This window comes from Lynx rufus, unplaced genomic scaffold (assembly GCF_022079265.1).
Source record: "Lynx rufus isolate CCGP_SWC_20201006 ecotype Redwood Valley unplaced genomic scaffold, mLynRuf1.p SCAF_7, whole genome shotgun sequence".
NCBI classification, from domain to species: domain Eukaryota; kingdom Metazoa; phylum Chordata; class Mammalia; order Carnivora; family Felidae; genus Lynx; species Lynx rufus.
In genome coordinates, this window is record NW_025814889.1 from 18,444,476 (window position 1) to 18,462,440 (window position 17,965).

At 34.3% G+C, this 17,965-nt stretch overlaps 1 non-coding gene across 1 annotated transcript; it reads right to left on the reverse strand.

Annotated features, from left to right (window-relative positions):
- Window positions 1–642: 642 nt before the first annotated feature.
- Window positions 643–749, reverse strand: LOC124502789 (U6 spliceosomal RNA). The gene has a single exon (XR_006960039.1). It is a non-coding gene; the product is annotated as a U6 spliceosomal RNA (small nuclear RNA).
- Window positions 750–17,965: the final 17,216 nt, after the last annotated feature.

Sequence of the window (17,965 nt, forward strand, 5' to 3'; positions counted from 1 at the left end):
AGGATGGAAACAAAAGGTTGGAATGATGTGAGCAAAGGGCCAAGAGGCAGCATATGCAGTAGCCTCTAAAAGGTGAAAAAGGCAAGGAAAAGTATTCTCCCCAGAAAGAATTCAGCCCCACTGACATCTTCATTTTTCCCAGTGAGGTCTATTTCAGACTTGCAATCTCCAGAACTGTTCAGTAATAAATTTGTGTTATTTTAAGCCGCTAAGTCAGTGGTAATTTTTTATAGTGGCAATAGGGAACTAGTATAGAAAATAAGATTTCCAAATAAATACATAATAATCATGTTAATCTACTCTAATTTACTTAGCCATTCCTGTATTCAAATTTTAGATTGTTTCCAATTTTCCCTATTACAGATATTGAAGGAGAGAGTATCATTAAGAATAAATCTTAATATGCACTTCTGATAATTTTCATAGGTTTGGAAATTGACGACTATGGTGATAGATTTTTATATTTAAAAGTACAGAGAAAGTAAAGAGAATCATACAACACTGTATTCATACACCAAGGTGGTGTAGCACTGGTGTTTTATATGTTAAAATGAATAAAATATAAGTGATAGAGATTAGTTACCCTTTAATCACCCTTGTCATCCTGCGTCCCCACCCCCATCTCTTCTAGGACAAAGAGTGACAAATACAAAATGATTCACAAATGTGTGAATCATCCTTGCACACGGCTCTGTTAATCTTATGTGTACTGTTCCAATTTTAGTGTGTGTGTATGTATGTATGTATGCATATATTGATAAAGCAAGCACTGGGATTTTCTTCTTTCAAGAAAAACTTGAAGACGCATAGCCACAGTTATAATTATAGCTTGTTTATTACAATAACACTTTGGGACTCAGCAATATGTGAATCTTCTTGATTTTCTGTTTATTTTACCTTACATTCAAAGTATTAAAATATAAGTTAAACATATGAAATCCTCAGATTATGCACATACAAGCCATTACTAATTTTGTCACAGTTCCCAAATTAGTCAAATTGGCTTGTGTTCTGAACTGGGAAGAAAAGGGTATTGTTTCCCTTACTGTAACTCTACTGTTTTGTTAGGGTGTCCCAGTGGCTACTTTACAATCCAGTTTGAGAATAGGTCTCTTTGTCAAGCCTGGTCATAATTTGGGCAAACCCTCTCAGAACTCAGTTGCGGAACACAACTCAGTTGTGAGGATGAAGATTCATTCTTATTGTAAGATATCACAAAACTAGAAGTTTGACTTAATAGACCCACCAAATATAAATGTCTCAAATAAAAGATATTTTTAAGGTCTGTAATTTTTAATAGCTTTTACATTCCAAATTGTATGTATGATGTTGTCAGTTTTTATTGAAACAATCATTTTGATTTATTTTGAAGAGCAATTCTTTCACCCTGGCCAATGTAAAAATATTCTCACACTTAAATTTTTACAGAATAGAAATTATATAAGAACCACAAAGTAGGAAATACATCATTGGAATGGTACACATTTGGCATTAATCCCTATAAAATATCAAATAAGCAAAAAAAAAATTAGTAAGGCTAAAAGTGGTTTTTGTGCAACACTAGAAACACAAAATACTTACTTTATTTCTTATAGTTCACAATAAAACCAGTAAGTACTATCTTTTCAGATAAAGATATGAACAATGTGGTTTATTAACAACTTCACTAATAAAAAAATGTTTAAGAGTCAAAATGAATAATAGCTAAATAGATGTCTGTTTGTCTACATGCTATACATATACACACAGTGAGAGATTTTATTTGTAATTAAGAGGGTAATCTTTTTGCTACCAGAAATTATATTTCTCTTTAAAATAATTAAAACATATGAATAATGGCCTGCCCCATATAGATATTTTCTGTTTATGCTGATCAATGAAACAAGAGGGAGAAAAGTTCCCACAAATATCTCTAAAAAGCCCTGAAAGTGAAACTATTGTTTTAGAATCAAAAGGATTTAAGCTCTGACTGATAACCAACCAAGGAGGGGCAATTAAATGAGAAGGCCTTGTCCTCAACTTGGCTGTTACTTTCTAAATTCTGAATTACAACACCTCATTATATAAATGAAGTTAATCTTAGAGGAATGTGCTTTATAGTTAATTTTTAATTTATGCTTCTTACTTTCTCATCTGACTAATAAAACTGACTTCAGAAATTTAGATGCTAGAGAAGATCTTTTAAAAAATATATCATGTATTATTATAATATAAGGGTACAATTTCTTTTTTCTCTTTTAAGCTTACTGTTGTTTGCACGAACAATTGACAGGTAGTAAAAAAAATGCATTTATATACACATGTACGATGAAAGGGATGTTTACTGTCATCCCTTACTCTAGGCCAGTGTTCTCCAAGTGCAGGGTCAGGGTAACTTGCTTCACTTAATCACCTAAAGGCTTCTTAAAGAATGAGTTTCCGCCCTTCCACCCCAACTCACGTTCATTGAGCCAACTCAGCAGGCAGAGGCATGGGTCAGAAATTTGTGTGCACACCCAGCATACTTGACGATACTGATAGAGTTCAAGGAGAGATCTCAAAGCAACACTGCTTTAGGAGCTAATGTCACATTTTTCTAACATTTATTCTATAGATCTTTGTTTTTTAATGTTTGTTTATGTATTTATAATATTTATTTAGTTTTGAGGCAGAGAGAGACAGAACGCAAGCAGGGGAGGGACACAGAGAGAGGGAGACACAGAATCTGAAGCAGGCTCCAGAATCTGAGCTGTCAGCGCAGAGCCCTGTGTGGGGCTCGAACTCTCTAACGCGAGATCCTGACCTGAGCCAAAGTCAGAGGCTTAACTGACTGAGCTGGCCAGGTGCCCCATATTCTATAGATCTTTAAAGTACACTTTCATATAATGTCAGTTGTGTGTCTATCGTATATTTTGTGGGTATCAATTTTAAACTAAGGATTGACAATTTGTGGAACTACCTATAATGATGATGATAATTACGGATTCTTAAGTACCACTAAATGAGCCCAATTCCTACTTTGATCATTAGGCCAATCCAAGCCACTCAATTGTTGACTGCTGTAATTTGAGTGACAACACTGGGTTAGTCATTATGCAACACTGATATTATTTTCTTATTTCATGACTTCCTTTGATAAACAAGAACCTTATTCTTTTTCCATGAAAATTCTGATATGACCCTTTCCAGTGTGTGCCAGCTGTGCCCCAGTGAAGGATCATGACCTTTTTTTGTATTCCAGTTGGCTGAGAAGATGTTACTTCTGTAGTTTGTATTTTTAAAAGTAGATTTTCTTCGCTTCCCCAATACAGAATTACATTATTTTTTCTGCCATTACAGCCTTCTTTCTTCAAATATCCCTCAGTCTCACAAGAAATAATAATAAGCTCATCCTATTGAGAATTACATTTATATAAAATACTATTGGCTTAGAATACAGATATTGATTCAAGTTGCAATTATTAATCTTGGACCCAGTTTTACAGTTCACAAGATTGACTCCACAAGTCATGAGGTTAGTTGATGATGCTAGGACTTTGGGGTATCACTTGGAAGGGAGAAAGAGAAAAAAATACCATATTGTTGTAACTTCATGACTATCTTTAATGATGTTTTCTCTGTATATCTTTTTGTCCTTTACCTGGAATCATTCTTTGGTGCTGTTTCCAGAAACTCGCTATATACTGTTTCACATGTCAGTCACCCATGGGCACCATTTGCTAATGTGTACGTGTCTACCTAAACCACGATCCATCCTCGTATCTTCTTAAGATCTTCTGAGTCTTTAAAATGCAACCTCTCGATTTTTACCTTTCACTGTACTTCTCTTCACTGAGGCATGAGTTCTTCTACTCCTCTACCTCCACACATTTTCTGGGTCCATGTTTAGATATTGCCAACCTAATTATCATGTATCCTGTGTACTGCCAAACACACATTTCTGGTGTGTATTTTGATCTTGGTTGACCTTCATTGGGTAAGTTGAAGAGTTAATCCCCCATCCCCATAAAGTATATCTCTTTACTTGCCATGTTGCACAAAACACAAAATTTGTATGGTCTTTTCAGGGTTAATATAAAACATTCCTTAGTCCATAAAAGAAGGAAAAAGAAGCAGCTACTATAATCATCCAAATCCAATACATTAGAAAATTCTTACTCCTAAGTGTCACAGGATTTAAGGCTTATGGAATATTTACAAGCTATGTAATGATAGTATGGCATAACATTTATTATGGGGGGGGCTGCTTATTTTAACGAAGGTTCCCAAATAGAAATAGAAATCCAAAATTTCAACACCTGATGAAAAGATACAGGAAGCATGAAGGATAAGAAATAGAAAAATGAACTGACACTAAAATGAAACTAAAATGCTATTAGAAAATTTAATATAAGAAAGTCACTGAAATATTTTCAAAGTGACATATCAGGAAGAGAAAGGAGCAAATAGCTAAAACCAGTGAGGCAGTACCAGAAAACCAATAAGAAAAATCTTCCTAAAAATGATGGATGATTTAATCAGGACAACTAGAATTAAATCAGAAGAAGAGAACACACACAGGTAGTAAAATATGTTAGACCAAATTCTGTAGAGCTGGGAAAAAAATGGTTTATTGGATTCTTTAATAATAAATGGAATCTTCTAAGTATTAAAAGGAATTAATAGACTTTTCCAGTTGTGTGCAAAAAGCATTCATTAACAATAGCACATTAGCATTCATTAAAAAAGTTTTTTTTGATGCTCTAAGAGTTTCTAAAGCTTCCATTTGCTTTTCACTACACAAACTATACTGTGATTTCTCTGTCATTTTAAGTAGGTCATAAAATACCTGAATTTGAATGCTCCATCATTCTTTTTTTTGCAGAATTTCAATAAATACTGCATATTTCAGTGAATCGGCCACAATTAAATAATACTAATGTTCTATCACAAAAATACAGTGACAACAAAACCTATATGTTTGAAAGTAACTTACTGTGACAAACTCAGCAGAAATCTGTTGGAAATCTCAAAGTGGACAATACTTAGAGATTACTTTGGTTGCTCTTGTTGTTTATAGTTAAAGTATTTATTAATCACTGTACTATTATGCCATGTAGCTCTCTGAAACACCCTTCACCCTAAAGTTCTGGTTATTAATAGTCTGCTCTTAGATAGGCATTCAATATATAATACTAATGCTTGTTATGTTTTTCTTTTGACAATCTTTTTTTTCTTTTTTAATAAATACAATTTCAATTGTATAATGAAATAAAAAGGTATTTTATACTGTCCTGGCAATTTACTTATGATATTAACATACTTCACAATATATATGCTGTAGGAATATTTTTTTCTAGATTAAAATTTTAAAATGACATGCTTGGACCTTTCGAACACAATGCCTTCTCACCAGGATTTTGCATCTTCCTCTCTTGAAAGATGCTGGCTACATCTACCTGGTTGTAAAACATTGTGGAAGGAATCCTCTACCCAATTGACCATACCGTCTTCATCAGTCCTATTTGAAACCTATTTGAAACTTCTTTTCCATTAAAATGGGGATTGCCCACTAGATTACTTGAACTAATTTCCTATATATTTGTCTCCTAATCCTCTTCCAGTATGATAGTATCTATTGAATATTTATTTAACAGAGCAAGAAGGAATAAAAATACTGTCTTTAACTTTTGAAATTTTAGTTCAGACCTGCTGAGGATCGCATGTGAAGTGAATATGATCTCTTAAAAAATAGTGGCTTTACTTTCATTCTGACCAAAAAAGGGCAGCTACTGGTTGACATTAGCTTATTTATGTGGGTGTGTAGAAACTTGCTGGAGCCATCAAGTTTCAGTTGACTGAGTGTACAGCTGAAAAGAGTTTTCACCACACCCTTTCTTGACTTCTCAAGCTTTTACATCACATTGCATGAGCAATCCTGCCTCCAACATATGTTGATTTTAATCATCCAAATCCCGGGAGGTTTGGCCTTCATTCCTCAGTAAAGGTTGCAGTAGTTGTGATAACCCATTAACACTTCTTAAATTTAGTGCGTACTTGTATTATGAGTTTTTTTTCCTAATTGTAATAGTGTTTATAGTAAACCAACCTTATGATATTTTCTTGTTGAAGAATAAAAGAAAAGAGAGGCTAGAAATGGAAATAGAATCTCTAGAAAGAAAAAAATAGTAATGTTTTAGGAAGCAAAACAGAGCTTCAGGGGGAAACCAGATTGCCAGGAAAATTCTGAAACATGTCATTGGAAACCTAGGTTAGAATAAAAGATAAAACCGGACCAACAGGATACAGAACAAAACATGCTTATTGCAAAATCGGTGCCAAACAGGATATATTATCAAGTTGTCCTTAAGACTTCTGGTGTGTGTTTTGGGAATCTTAATGTTGAGAATAATTAGAGATTTTTACATAGAGTATATTAACATGAAACAAACAAAAAACAGGTAAAAGTTGCATTTCAGCCAGCAAATCAGTATTGCATCCGTATCCAGCCGAATAGATGAAAATTCCATTTTTTCTACATAGTAGCCATGTAGATGTGGTATCATAATACGTGAATGTCTCCTAAGAGATTTATATTCAGTGTGATTTTTAACTTGCTGATTGTAATTTTCTTTTTTTTCCAACTGAGTTTTTGATTGTGTATATAGACTTATTATATGTCCTTGTTGAAATAATCTCCAATATCTGTGAGCAATGAATGGATTAAAAAAGTGGCGTGTGTGTATATATATGTACACACACACGTATATATTAGAATATATATATTCACAACAAAATTATTCCGCTTTAAGAAGAATGAAATTCTGACACATGCTACAATATGGATGAACTTTCAATACAGTATGCTAAGTGAAATAAGCCAGATGTAAAAGAACATATACTGTATGATTTCACTTCAGTGAGGTGCCTAGTACAGGCAGATTCGTAAGACAAAAAATAGAATAGTGGTCACTAGAAGTTGTAGGGAAGGAAGAGTGGGAATTATTGTTGAATAGATTCAGAGTTCCAGTTTGGGATGATGAAAAAGTTCTGGATATAAATAGCAGTATTGACTGTACAACAGTGTGAATGTACTTAATGCCACTGATTCATACGTTGAAAAAGGGTTAATATGGGAATTTTATGTTATATATGTATCTTACCACAGTTTTTAAAAAAAGGAGTTTGACACCTTGAAGCATCTTGAGCTCATTTGAGATTTTAAAGCCATTTCAAGGACCTGGTGAAATCCAACTGGGAAATGCATGCAGAAACACAAAAGAATGGGCCGAAGCCCACAACAGTTAGCGTTAAAATAGCTGCGATCTAATAAAATTGATCATTTTAATGAAAATTTGCATATAAAGAAAAACCTATCTCAAAAGAAATATTCAGAATCCTGTATTGTGCTCTTTATCTGTTCACTTGTTGAAACTGGACTAGGAAAAGATTTTTATTTGCTAAAGAAGATATTTTCAGAAAAAGCCAAGTGAAAAAATAAAATTTATAAATTTAGTTCAATTATATGCTGGGATGTCTAATAACAAATAAGTTAAGTTCCGTGCATGTAGTTTATTTCTCTTTTAAGGATTAAAAGTGAACAACTAATTAAAAATTATGCAAGGGGGGCTAAGCAGTAGATGGCAAAGCTGCGTAGTACGGGAGCAGACTCCATGAGGCCGCTGAGTTTAAAGATATGAACATTTAGCACTGTGACATACATAAAATATTTTAAAGCAAAGTATAATAAAGGTAAGAGAAAATCAGTGTATTTTGTAAATCTCTTAACAAGCTTTCTCAAATAAAAATACGTAAGTGTAATCCCATTCTCCTTTCCCACATTTTAAAAGAATTAACTTACTTAAAATTTAAATCAGGTATTTTAGACTTTACATAATATTCTGTGATATTTAATTTCTTTCAGACTTATTTATTTATAACCCTTCATGATCTCAGACATCTTTAGACTATTGTAAAATGTGCAGAGGTGGATATCAGCAGAAACAGTGGAGTAAAGACCTCCACAAATTTGCTCTTCCACAATAGCAACTGCTACAATTATCAGAAGAATCTTTTTAGAATTCTGAAAATTAACTAAAGGTTTGCAGCAATTAGAGAGTGTCTATTCAAGAAAAAATGGTTGAATCTCAACAAGAACAGTACAGTTTTTTGGCATTTTATCTTGCTTTAGTATAATCCCCAGCTCTCTAGCTCAGTGGTAGCCATGAAAAATAACAGTCTGCATTCCCAGCACAGGAATGGATGAGTAAATATAGCCGGATCTCTTTCAAAGCCTCATTTCCCAAGAACTTGTATTATCTTATCTGTCTAAAGGGTCCCTGGGAGACTGACTTACAAGGCTGACTTGGGAGACACACTCTGTACTAAAAGCCTTCTCCCTTGTGGCACTGTAGAGGGTGGGTAAAGGAGCATTTATCAGAAACAATTACAGGCATGGGTTTTACCATCACGGCTGTCTGGGAAGATTGATAACTGTTGGGACAAACCATAGACTAACCAAAAATCTTAAAAAGGAGAACTGGAAAATGATATATCTATATTGGTTTCATAAAATTCCAACATATTCCTGGGAATCTAGAAGGCCAAATGCATATGTAGAACTGTGTGCCTGCTGAGGAGAGTCCTTACCAGGCTATAACTGCTCACCTTTGGCTGAACATAAGGGCATGAACAAGCAGGAAATGAAGACTTGAGATGGAATTGTAAACTGCCCTGGCTAGGTTTGAAGGCATACAACAGGCACATAGAGCCACTCAGCAAAAAATGAGAGCATTTTTGGTTCCATTTGTTTAAAAAGAATCTCTGTTCAATCATTAGCCATCCCTGGGCTGAGTAAAGACTTAAGTGGTCACACATGACAGAGAATACAGATTTATGGAATTAATTCAGGAAAATTACTAAACAAATAATAGCTATATAAAAATAGCAACAACAAACCCTGGGGAGGGTAGATATCTTAATTTACAGAGTTGTCACAATAGATTATTTAAAAATCAGTTTGTAGCAACAAAAAAAATACAATACATGCCAAGAAGCAAGAAAATAGTCCATGCGTAGATTAAAAAGCAATCAATAAAATAAATCTATTAGGAAGCTCAAATGTTTATTTTACTAGATGAATACTTTAAATCAGCTATTTTAAATATGTTCAAAGAGCTAAAGGAAAAGTGGTAAAATGGTAAAAGTTAAAGAGATAATTTAAAAACACCAAGTGAGGGCACCTGGATGGCTGTCAATTAAGCATTGAGCTTCAGCTCAGGCCATGATCTCATAGTTCATGAGTTTAAGCCCCACATCTGGCTCTGTGCTGACAACTCAGAGCCTGGAGCCTGCTTTGGATTCTGTGTCTCCCTCTTTCTCTCCCCTTTCCCCACTTGGGTTCTGTCTGTCTCTCTCTGTCTCTCAAAAATAAATAAGCATTAAAAAAATAATAAAAAATGAAAGCACTAAGGGCTAGAAGGGAAACCCCATAAGGCTGTCAATAGATTTATTAGCAGAAACTTTGCTGGTCAGAAGGGAATCACATGACATACTTCAAATGCTAAGACAAACAAAAGAAAACTTCCAACCAAGAATTCACTACCAGGGTTCCTGGGTGGTGTCTGACTCTTGATTTCAGCTCAGGTTATGTCTCTAAGTTTGTGAGATTGAGCCTCTCATCAGGCTCTGCACTGACAGCACAGAGCCTGCTTAGGATTCTTTCTCTCCCTCTCTCTGCCCCTCCCCTGCTTGTGTGCACATTCACATGTTCTCTCTTTCTCTCTCTCTCAAAAAATAAATAAACATTAAAAAAAAAAAAGAATTCACTATTTGGCAAGGTTGTCACTTAGAATTCAAGGGGAGATTAAAAGTTTTCCAAATAAGCAAAAACTATAGTAGTTCATCACCCCTAAACCAGCGTTACAAGAAATGTTTAAGGTACTTTTTTTCAACCAGAAGTAAAAGTCATTAATTAATAACAAGAAAACATAGGAAAGTAAAAATCTCACTGGCAAAGATAAATATAGTAACATAGTAAGATCAGCCACTTACAGAGAAAGTATGAAGGTTAAAAGACAATAGTAGTAAAGTTGACTAAGACTATAATAATTACTGAAGAGATACATAAAATAAAAACATGTAAAATGTGACATCAAAAATATAGTATGTGGGGTCTAAAATGTACGTTTTAATGGGTTCAAATTAAATCCCTGTCAACTAAAGTTGACCTACACACACACACACACACACACACACACACACACACATCTGCATGCATGTGTGTATAGGATGCTGTACACCAACCTCCTAGTTAACCACAAAGCAACAACTTTAATAAATATACAAAAGAAAATGAGAAAGAAAACGATAACACCAAAGGAAGCCATCAAAACACAAGGGAAGAGAGAAAAGAAGAAAGGAAAGAGAAACTAAAAAAACAGCTCCAAAACAACAAAATGGCAGTAAGTACAAAACTATCAAGAATTATTTGAAATGTAAAGGGAGTAAATTCTCCAATCAAAAGGCAGAGTGGCTAAATGGATTAAAAAAACATGACTCATCTATATGCTGCCTCCAAGAGACTCACTTTAGAAGTAAGGACACATACATGCACACTGAAAGTGAAGGGATGGAGAAATTTATACCATGCAAGTGGAAGTGAAAAGAAAGACAGTATAGCTATACTCATATCAGAGAAAATAGACTTTAAAACAAACACCGTACTAAAATTTTCCCATTACATAATGAGAAAAGAGTTAGTCCAGCAAGAAGATACAACATTTACAAATATATGTGCACCATGCATAGGAGAACCAAAATATATAAAGCAAATTCTAACAGACTTAAAGGGAGAAATTGGCAGCTATAAAATAATAGCAAGGTAATTTAACACAATATTTACATCACTGAATAGATCATCCAGACAGAAAATCAATGGGGAACATCAACTTTAAATGACACATTAAGCCAGATAGATTTAATAGATAATTTAATAGATACATAAAGAACATTCCATTCAAAAGGAGCAAAATACATACTCTTCTTAAGTGTACATGGAACATTCTAACCATAATGGTAAGAAAGTAGAAATTACAAGAAAACAGGAAAAAAAAACAAAAATGTGGAAATTAAACAACATGCTACTGAACAATTGAGTCATCAAGGAAATGAAAGGAGAAATAAAAAAATTCCTAGAAACAAATAAAAACAAATAGAGTGTACCACATCCAAGAGATATAGCAAAAATGGTTCTAAGAGGGAAGTTCATAGCAATGCAGGCCTACCTCCAGAAACAAACAAACAAGATAAAAAGTAGGCCATTTAATGTTACACTGAAAGGAACTCCAAAAAGAAGAACAGTCTAAAGTTAGAAGAAGAATGGAAATCAAGATCAGAGCAGAAATAAATGAAGGGCAGACTGAAAAGAAAATTGAAAAAAATCAATGAAACTAAGAGCTAGTTCTTTGAAAATACAAAGTTGACAAATCTTTAGCTAGACTCGTCAAGAAATAAAAAGGACTTAAATAAAATCAGAAATGAAAGAGAAGTCACAACTGCCACCAAACAAATACCAAGGATCATTATAAATTACTATGATGAATTATATGCCAACAAATTGGACAATCTAGAAGAAATGGATAAATTCCTAGATGCATACAATCTTTAAAGACTGAATCATGAAGAAATATAAAATCTAAATAGGCCAATTTCTACTAAGCAGATTGAATCAGTAATGAAAAAATCTCTCGACAAACAGAAGTTCAGAACTGTATGGTTTCCGTGGTTAATTTGTCAAACATTCAAAGATTGAATACCTATCCCTCTCAAATTCTTCTAAAAAATTGAAGAGGAGGGAATGCTTCCAAACTCATTTTACAAGGCCAACATTACCCTGTTACACAGAGAAGAACACTACAAAAAAAAAAAAAGATACAGAACAATATCATTTATTAGCATTGATGTAAAAATCCTCAAAGAGAATTCGCAAAGGCTATTCAATAATACAGTAAAATAATCATATACCCATATCAACTGGTATTCATTCCAGGGATGCAAACGTAGTTCAACATCTGAAAAACAACATAATGTGCCACGTTAACAAAACGAAGGCTAAAAATGAAAAGATCATCTCAATAGATACAGAAAAAAGCATTTGAAAAAATTCAACATCCATTTATGATAAAAACTCTCAACAAAGTGGGTATAAAGGCAATGTACCTCAACATAATAAAGGACATATTTGACAGACTCACAGCTGACACCATACTTTATGGTGAAAAACTGAAAGCTTTTCCTCTAAGATCAAGAATAAGATAAGGTTGCCCACTCTTGCCGTTTTTACCCAACATACTACTCTAGGTCCTAGCCACAGCAATAAGGAAAGAAAAAGAAATAAAAATCTTCCAAGTTGGAAAGGAAGAAGTAGAACTGTCACTAACTGTAAATGAAATGATACTATATATATAGAAAACCCTAAAGTCCTGCCAAAAACCTGTTAAAATTAATAAATTCAGTTAAGTTGCATGACATAAAATCAATATGTGAAATCTGTGGTGTTTCTATACACTAATAATGAACTATCAAACAGAAGTGAAGAAAACAATCCCATTTACAGTTGCATCAAACAGAAAATATATAAGCATACATTTATTTTTTTAAAATTTTTTTAACGTTTATTTATTTTTGAGACAGAGAGAGACAGAGCATGAACGGGGGAGGGTCAGAGAGAGAGGGAGACACAGAATCTGAAACAGGCTCCAGGCTCTGAGCTGTCAGCACAGAGCCCGACGCGGGGCTTGAACTCACGGACCGTGAGATCGCGACCTGAGCCGAAGTCTGACGCCCAACCGACCAAGCCACCCAGGTGCCCCTATAAGCATACATTTAAACAAGGAAGTGAAAGACCTGTACCTGAAAACTATAAGGTACTGATGAAAGAAACTAAAGAAGATGCAAATGAATAGAAGATATTCCATGTTCATGGATTAGAAGAATTAATATTGTTAAAATGTTCATACTACCCAAAACCTTCTGGAGATTCAGTGGCAGTTCCTATCAAAATTCCAACAGGATTTTTCACAAAAGTAGAACAAATAATTCTGAAATTTGTGTAGAACCACAAAAGTTCCTGGATAGACAAAGCATTCTTTTTTTTTTATTTTTTTAATGTTTATTTATTTTTGAGAGAGAGAGAGAGAGAGAGAGACAGAGCACGAACAGGGGAGGAGCAGAGAGAGAGGGAGACACAGAATCCGAAATAGGCTTCAGGCTCCGAGCTGTTAGCACAGAGCCTGACACGGGGCTCGAACTCAAAACCGTGAGATCATGACCTGAGCCTGACACAGGGCTCGAACTCAAAACCGTTAGATCATGACCTGAGCCGAAGCCAGACGCTCAACTGACTGAGCCACCCAGATGCCCCTAGACAAAGCATTCTTGAGAAAGAAGAACAAAACTGGTAGTATCACCATCACCCTCCCTAATCAAAATATATTACAAAGCTACAGTAATCAAAACAATGTAGTATTGGCATGAAAACCAACATACAGATCACTAGACTAGAATGGAGAACCCAGAAAATATGCCTGTATATAAATCTGTATGTGTGTATATATATATATATGTATACACACACACACACACACACACACACACACACACACACACGGACAAATAATTTACAACAGAGGAACCTAAGAACATACAATGGAGAAAAGACAGTGTCTTGAATAAATGGTGTTGGGAAAAACTTGACAGCCACATAAAAATTAATGAAAGTAGACCATTGTCTTACACTATAAACAAAAATTAACACAAAATTGAAGACTGTAAAACTGAAACCTTAAAATTACTAGAAGAAAAGATGTAGGTGGTAAACTCTTTGACAATGGTCTTAGTGATATTTTTGTGAATCTGACCTAAAGGCATGGAAACAAAACAGAAATAAACAATTGAACTGAATCAAACTAAAAGTCTTATGCACAATGTAGGAAACCATCATCAAATTGCAAAGGCAACCTACTGAATAGAAGAAGATATTTGCAAATGGTATATCCAATAATATCCAAAATATGTAAAGAACACATACAACTCAACAATAAAAACCCAAACAACTCAATTGAAAAACGTGCACGGGATCTAGACATTTTTCCAAAGAAGACATACAGATGGCCAAAAGGCACATGAAAAGATGTTCAACATCACTAATTATTAGAGGAATCCAAATCAAAACCACAATGAGATACCATCTTACACCTGTTAGAATAGCTATTATCAAAAAGACAAGGAATAACGAATGTTGGAGAGAATGTGAAGAAATGCAAACTCTTGTACATTCTTGTTGGAAATGTAAATTGATGTAGCTTCTCTGAAAACTAGTATGAAGGTTCCTCAAAAAATTGAGAATAGATCTACCATATGATCAAGCTATTCCACTTCTGGATTTTTATCCAAAGAACATGAAAACACTAATCTGAAAAGATATGTGCTCCCCTATGTTTACTGCAGCATTATTTATAAGCAAGACACGGAAACAACTGAAGTGCCCATCCACAGATGAATGGATAACGAGGAAGTGAGATACACAAACACACAATGGAACACTACTCAGCCATAAAGAAGAATGAAATTTTGCCATTTGTGACAACATGGATAGAACTTGAATGTATAATGCAAAGTGAAATAACTCAAAGGCAAATAGCATGTTATTTAATGTGGAATTTAAGAAAACAAATGAAAATCAAATGAACAAATAAACACTACTTAGTATGTGTCTACAGCCAGTCCCTGCTACTACACAGAGGCTCCCACAGCTGGCCCTCACAGCCCGCCATGTGCATGTCACCAACTCTAGGCAACATTGTTGCCTGCTAGTCCCCAGTTACTGGAACTAGAGGTGCTGCTGAGGACTCCAGTAGCCTTTGCTGCTAATGGGAACCTCCACAGCTCTCAATAGGGATCCTGCTTTATCAATGCTGTGGACCACAGTGGTCTGAGCCAACAAATCATCGCATACTTACCTCTGGATCCAAAGCTGTCATGCGCCCCTGCACTTGGTGCTCTACACCACTAAACCAAGGGTCACAGCATACTCCAGCATGCTCCCCATCCACGGGTGAAGATATTTCCTTACCAAAGTTATTCCCCGAAATCTGAAAGAGGTGAATGCTTCTTCATATGCACAGGTACCTATGCAAGGCTAGAGGAACCACAAAGACGTGACACCACCAAATGAATGGAATAAACTTGTAGTAACTGACCCCAAAGAAATGGAGATATACAAATTGCCAACAAATAGGTCAAAGTAATTGTGTTAACACTGCCCAAAGGGCTATAGGAAACCACAAATAAACAACTTAACAAAATCAGGAAATTGATAGAAGGACACAGTGAGAAGTTCAACAAAGAAATCGAAAACATAATAAAGCAAGAAAAAAATTTTATAATAAAGAATACAATGACTAAAGAATTCAGTAGGGAGCTACAACAGACTGAATCAAGCAGAAGAAAGAATCAGTGAACTCCAAAAGAGATCATTTGATATTATTGTGTTTGAGGATCAAAAAGACAAAAGCATGAAAAAGAATGAAGAAAGCTTCTGGGACTTATAGGGCATTGATAAGAGAAACAATCTATGCATTATTGGAGATCCAAAAGAGGAAGAGAGGGAGAGAGAAAAAGGCAGAAAGCTTATTTAAAGAAATAATGGCTGGATGACTCAGTCAGTTAGACAACCGACTTTGGTTCAGGTCATGATCTGATGGTTGTGAGTTAGAGCCCTGTGTTGGGCTCTGTGCTGACAGCTCAGAGCATGGAGCCTGCTTCGGATTCTTTGTCTCCCCCTCTCTCTGCCCCTCCCCTGTTCACACTCTGTCTCTCTCTCGCTCAAAAATTAATATTACAAAAATTAAATTAAAAAAAAAGAAATAATGGCTGAGAATTTATCAATCTGAGATTTGCACATTCGAGTTCATGAAGCTCATAGATCCCCAAGTAAATTAAAGAGATCTTCTCAAAAACACATTATAATCAAACTATCAAAAATCAAAGAGAGAATCTTAAATGTAGCAACAGAAGTTTGTCACTTACAAGAGAACCAACTCTGTGAAGCTATCAGAGAGTTTCTCAGCAGAAACCATACAGGTCAGGAGTGACTGGGATAATATATTCAAAGTGCTGAAAAGAAAAATGTGCCAACCAGTAATATCTGGAAAAGCTGTCCTTCAGAAATGAAGGTGAGATAAAAGCTTTCCAAGACAAATACAAGCTGAAGAAGTTCATCACCCCTAAACCGGTCTTATAAGAAATGCTGAAAGGAATTATTCAAGCTAAAATGAAAGAATACTAATTAGTAACATGAAAACAAGTGTAAGTAGGAAACATACTGGTAAAGTGTATAGTCAAATTCAAAATGTGCACTCCAATGTTGTAATATGGGGGTGTGTTAATCACTTAACTCTAGCATAAAGATTATAAGAGGTATGTATTAAAAATAGCTACATCTACAATTATTAATGGATATATAATATAAAAATGTAAATTTTGTGACATGAAAACATAAAATATGGTGGGTGGAGTAAAAGAGCAATTATTGAACATGATCTAAGTTGTTAGTAGCTTAAAACACAGTTATATTTATAAAATGTTTTATGTAAGCTTCTGGGTAACCATAAAGCAAATACCTACAGTAGATATACACAAGATAAAGAGGAAGCAATCATTATCTATCACTGCAGAAAATCATCTAATCACAAAGAAAGACAAGAAAAGAAGAAAGGAATTACAAATCAGCCAGAAAACAAGATGGTATAGTAAGTCCTAACATATTAGTATTTACTCTAAATGTAAATGGATTTGTTGAATTCTCCAATCAAAAAGTATAGAATGGATCAATGTATAAAAACACAAAAGCCAACTGTATGCTGCCTACAAAAGAGTCACTTCAGATTAAGGATAAACATAGGCTCAAAGTGAAAGGATAGAGAAAGATATTCCATGGAAATGGAAAGTTTAAAAGAGCAAAGATGCATATATCATATCAGACAAAAATTGTTTAATTAAAAATTACAATAGAATCGTAGAGAGGCAAATTCATCAAGTGGATATAACAGTTGTATATACGGATATACACAATGTTAGAACACCTAAATATATTAAGCAGATACTAACAAATCTGAAGGGAGAAACATAACAATACAATAATAATAGGGGGCTTCAGTATTCACTTTCAACAGTGGATAGATCAGACAGAATAAAGAAATAATGGACTTGAACTATACTGTAGATCAAATGAACCTAACAGGTAGAGGATAATTCTTCCAATAGAAGCAAAATATACATTCCTCTCAAGCACACATGGAACATTCTCTAGATGAGATGATGTGTTAGGTCACAAAACAGGTCCGAGTATATTTTTAAAGACTGAGATTATGCTAAGTATCTTTTCCAATCACGTGATAAGAAACTAGAAATCAATAATAGGCAGACAATGGGAAAGTTAGCAATTATGAGGAAATTAAACAATGCACTACTGAAAAACCAATAGTCAAAGAAGAAATAAAAAAGGAAATCAAAAAATATCTTATATGAAGATGGAAACACAACAGATCAAAACATGGGATGCAGCAAAAACCATTTTAAGAGGGAAATTTTGTGATAAATCCCTATATGAAGAAAATAATTTAAATAATCTAACTTTATACCTTGAGGAAATATAAAAAGAAGACCAAAGTTAGCCAAAAAAGGTAACAAAGATCAGAGCAAAAATAAGTGAACTAAAGAATAGAAAAAAAAAATTGAAAAGAGCATTGAAACTAAGAGCTCTTTAAAAAAAAAATAACGAAACTGACAAACCTTTAACTAGACTCACCAAAAAATAAGAGAGGACTCAAAAAAAAAATTAGAAAAAAAGAGGAGCCATTACAATTGATAGCACAAGAATACAAAAGATCATACTGGACTACTATGAGCAATTATATGTCAATAAATTTAACAGTCCAGAAGAAAT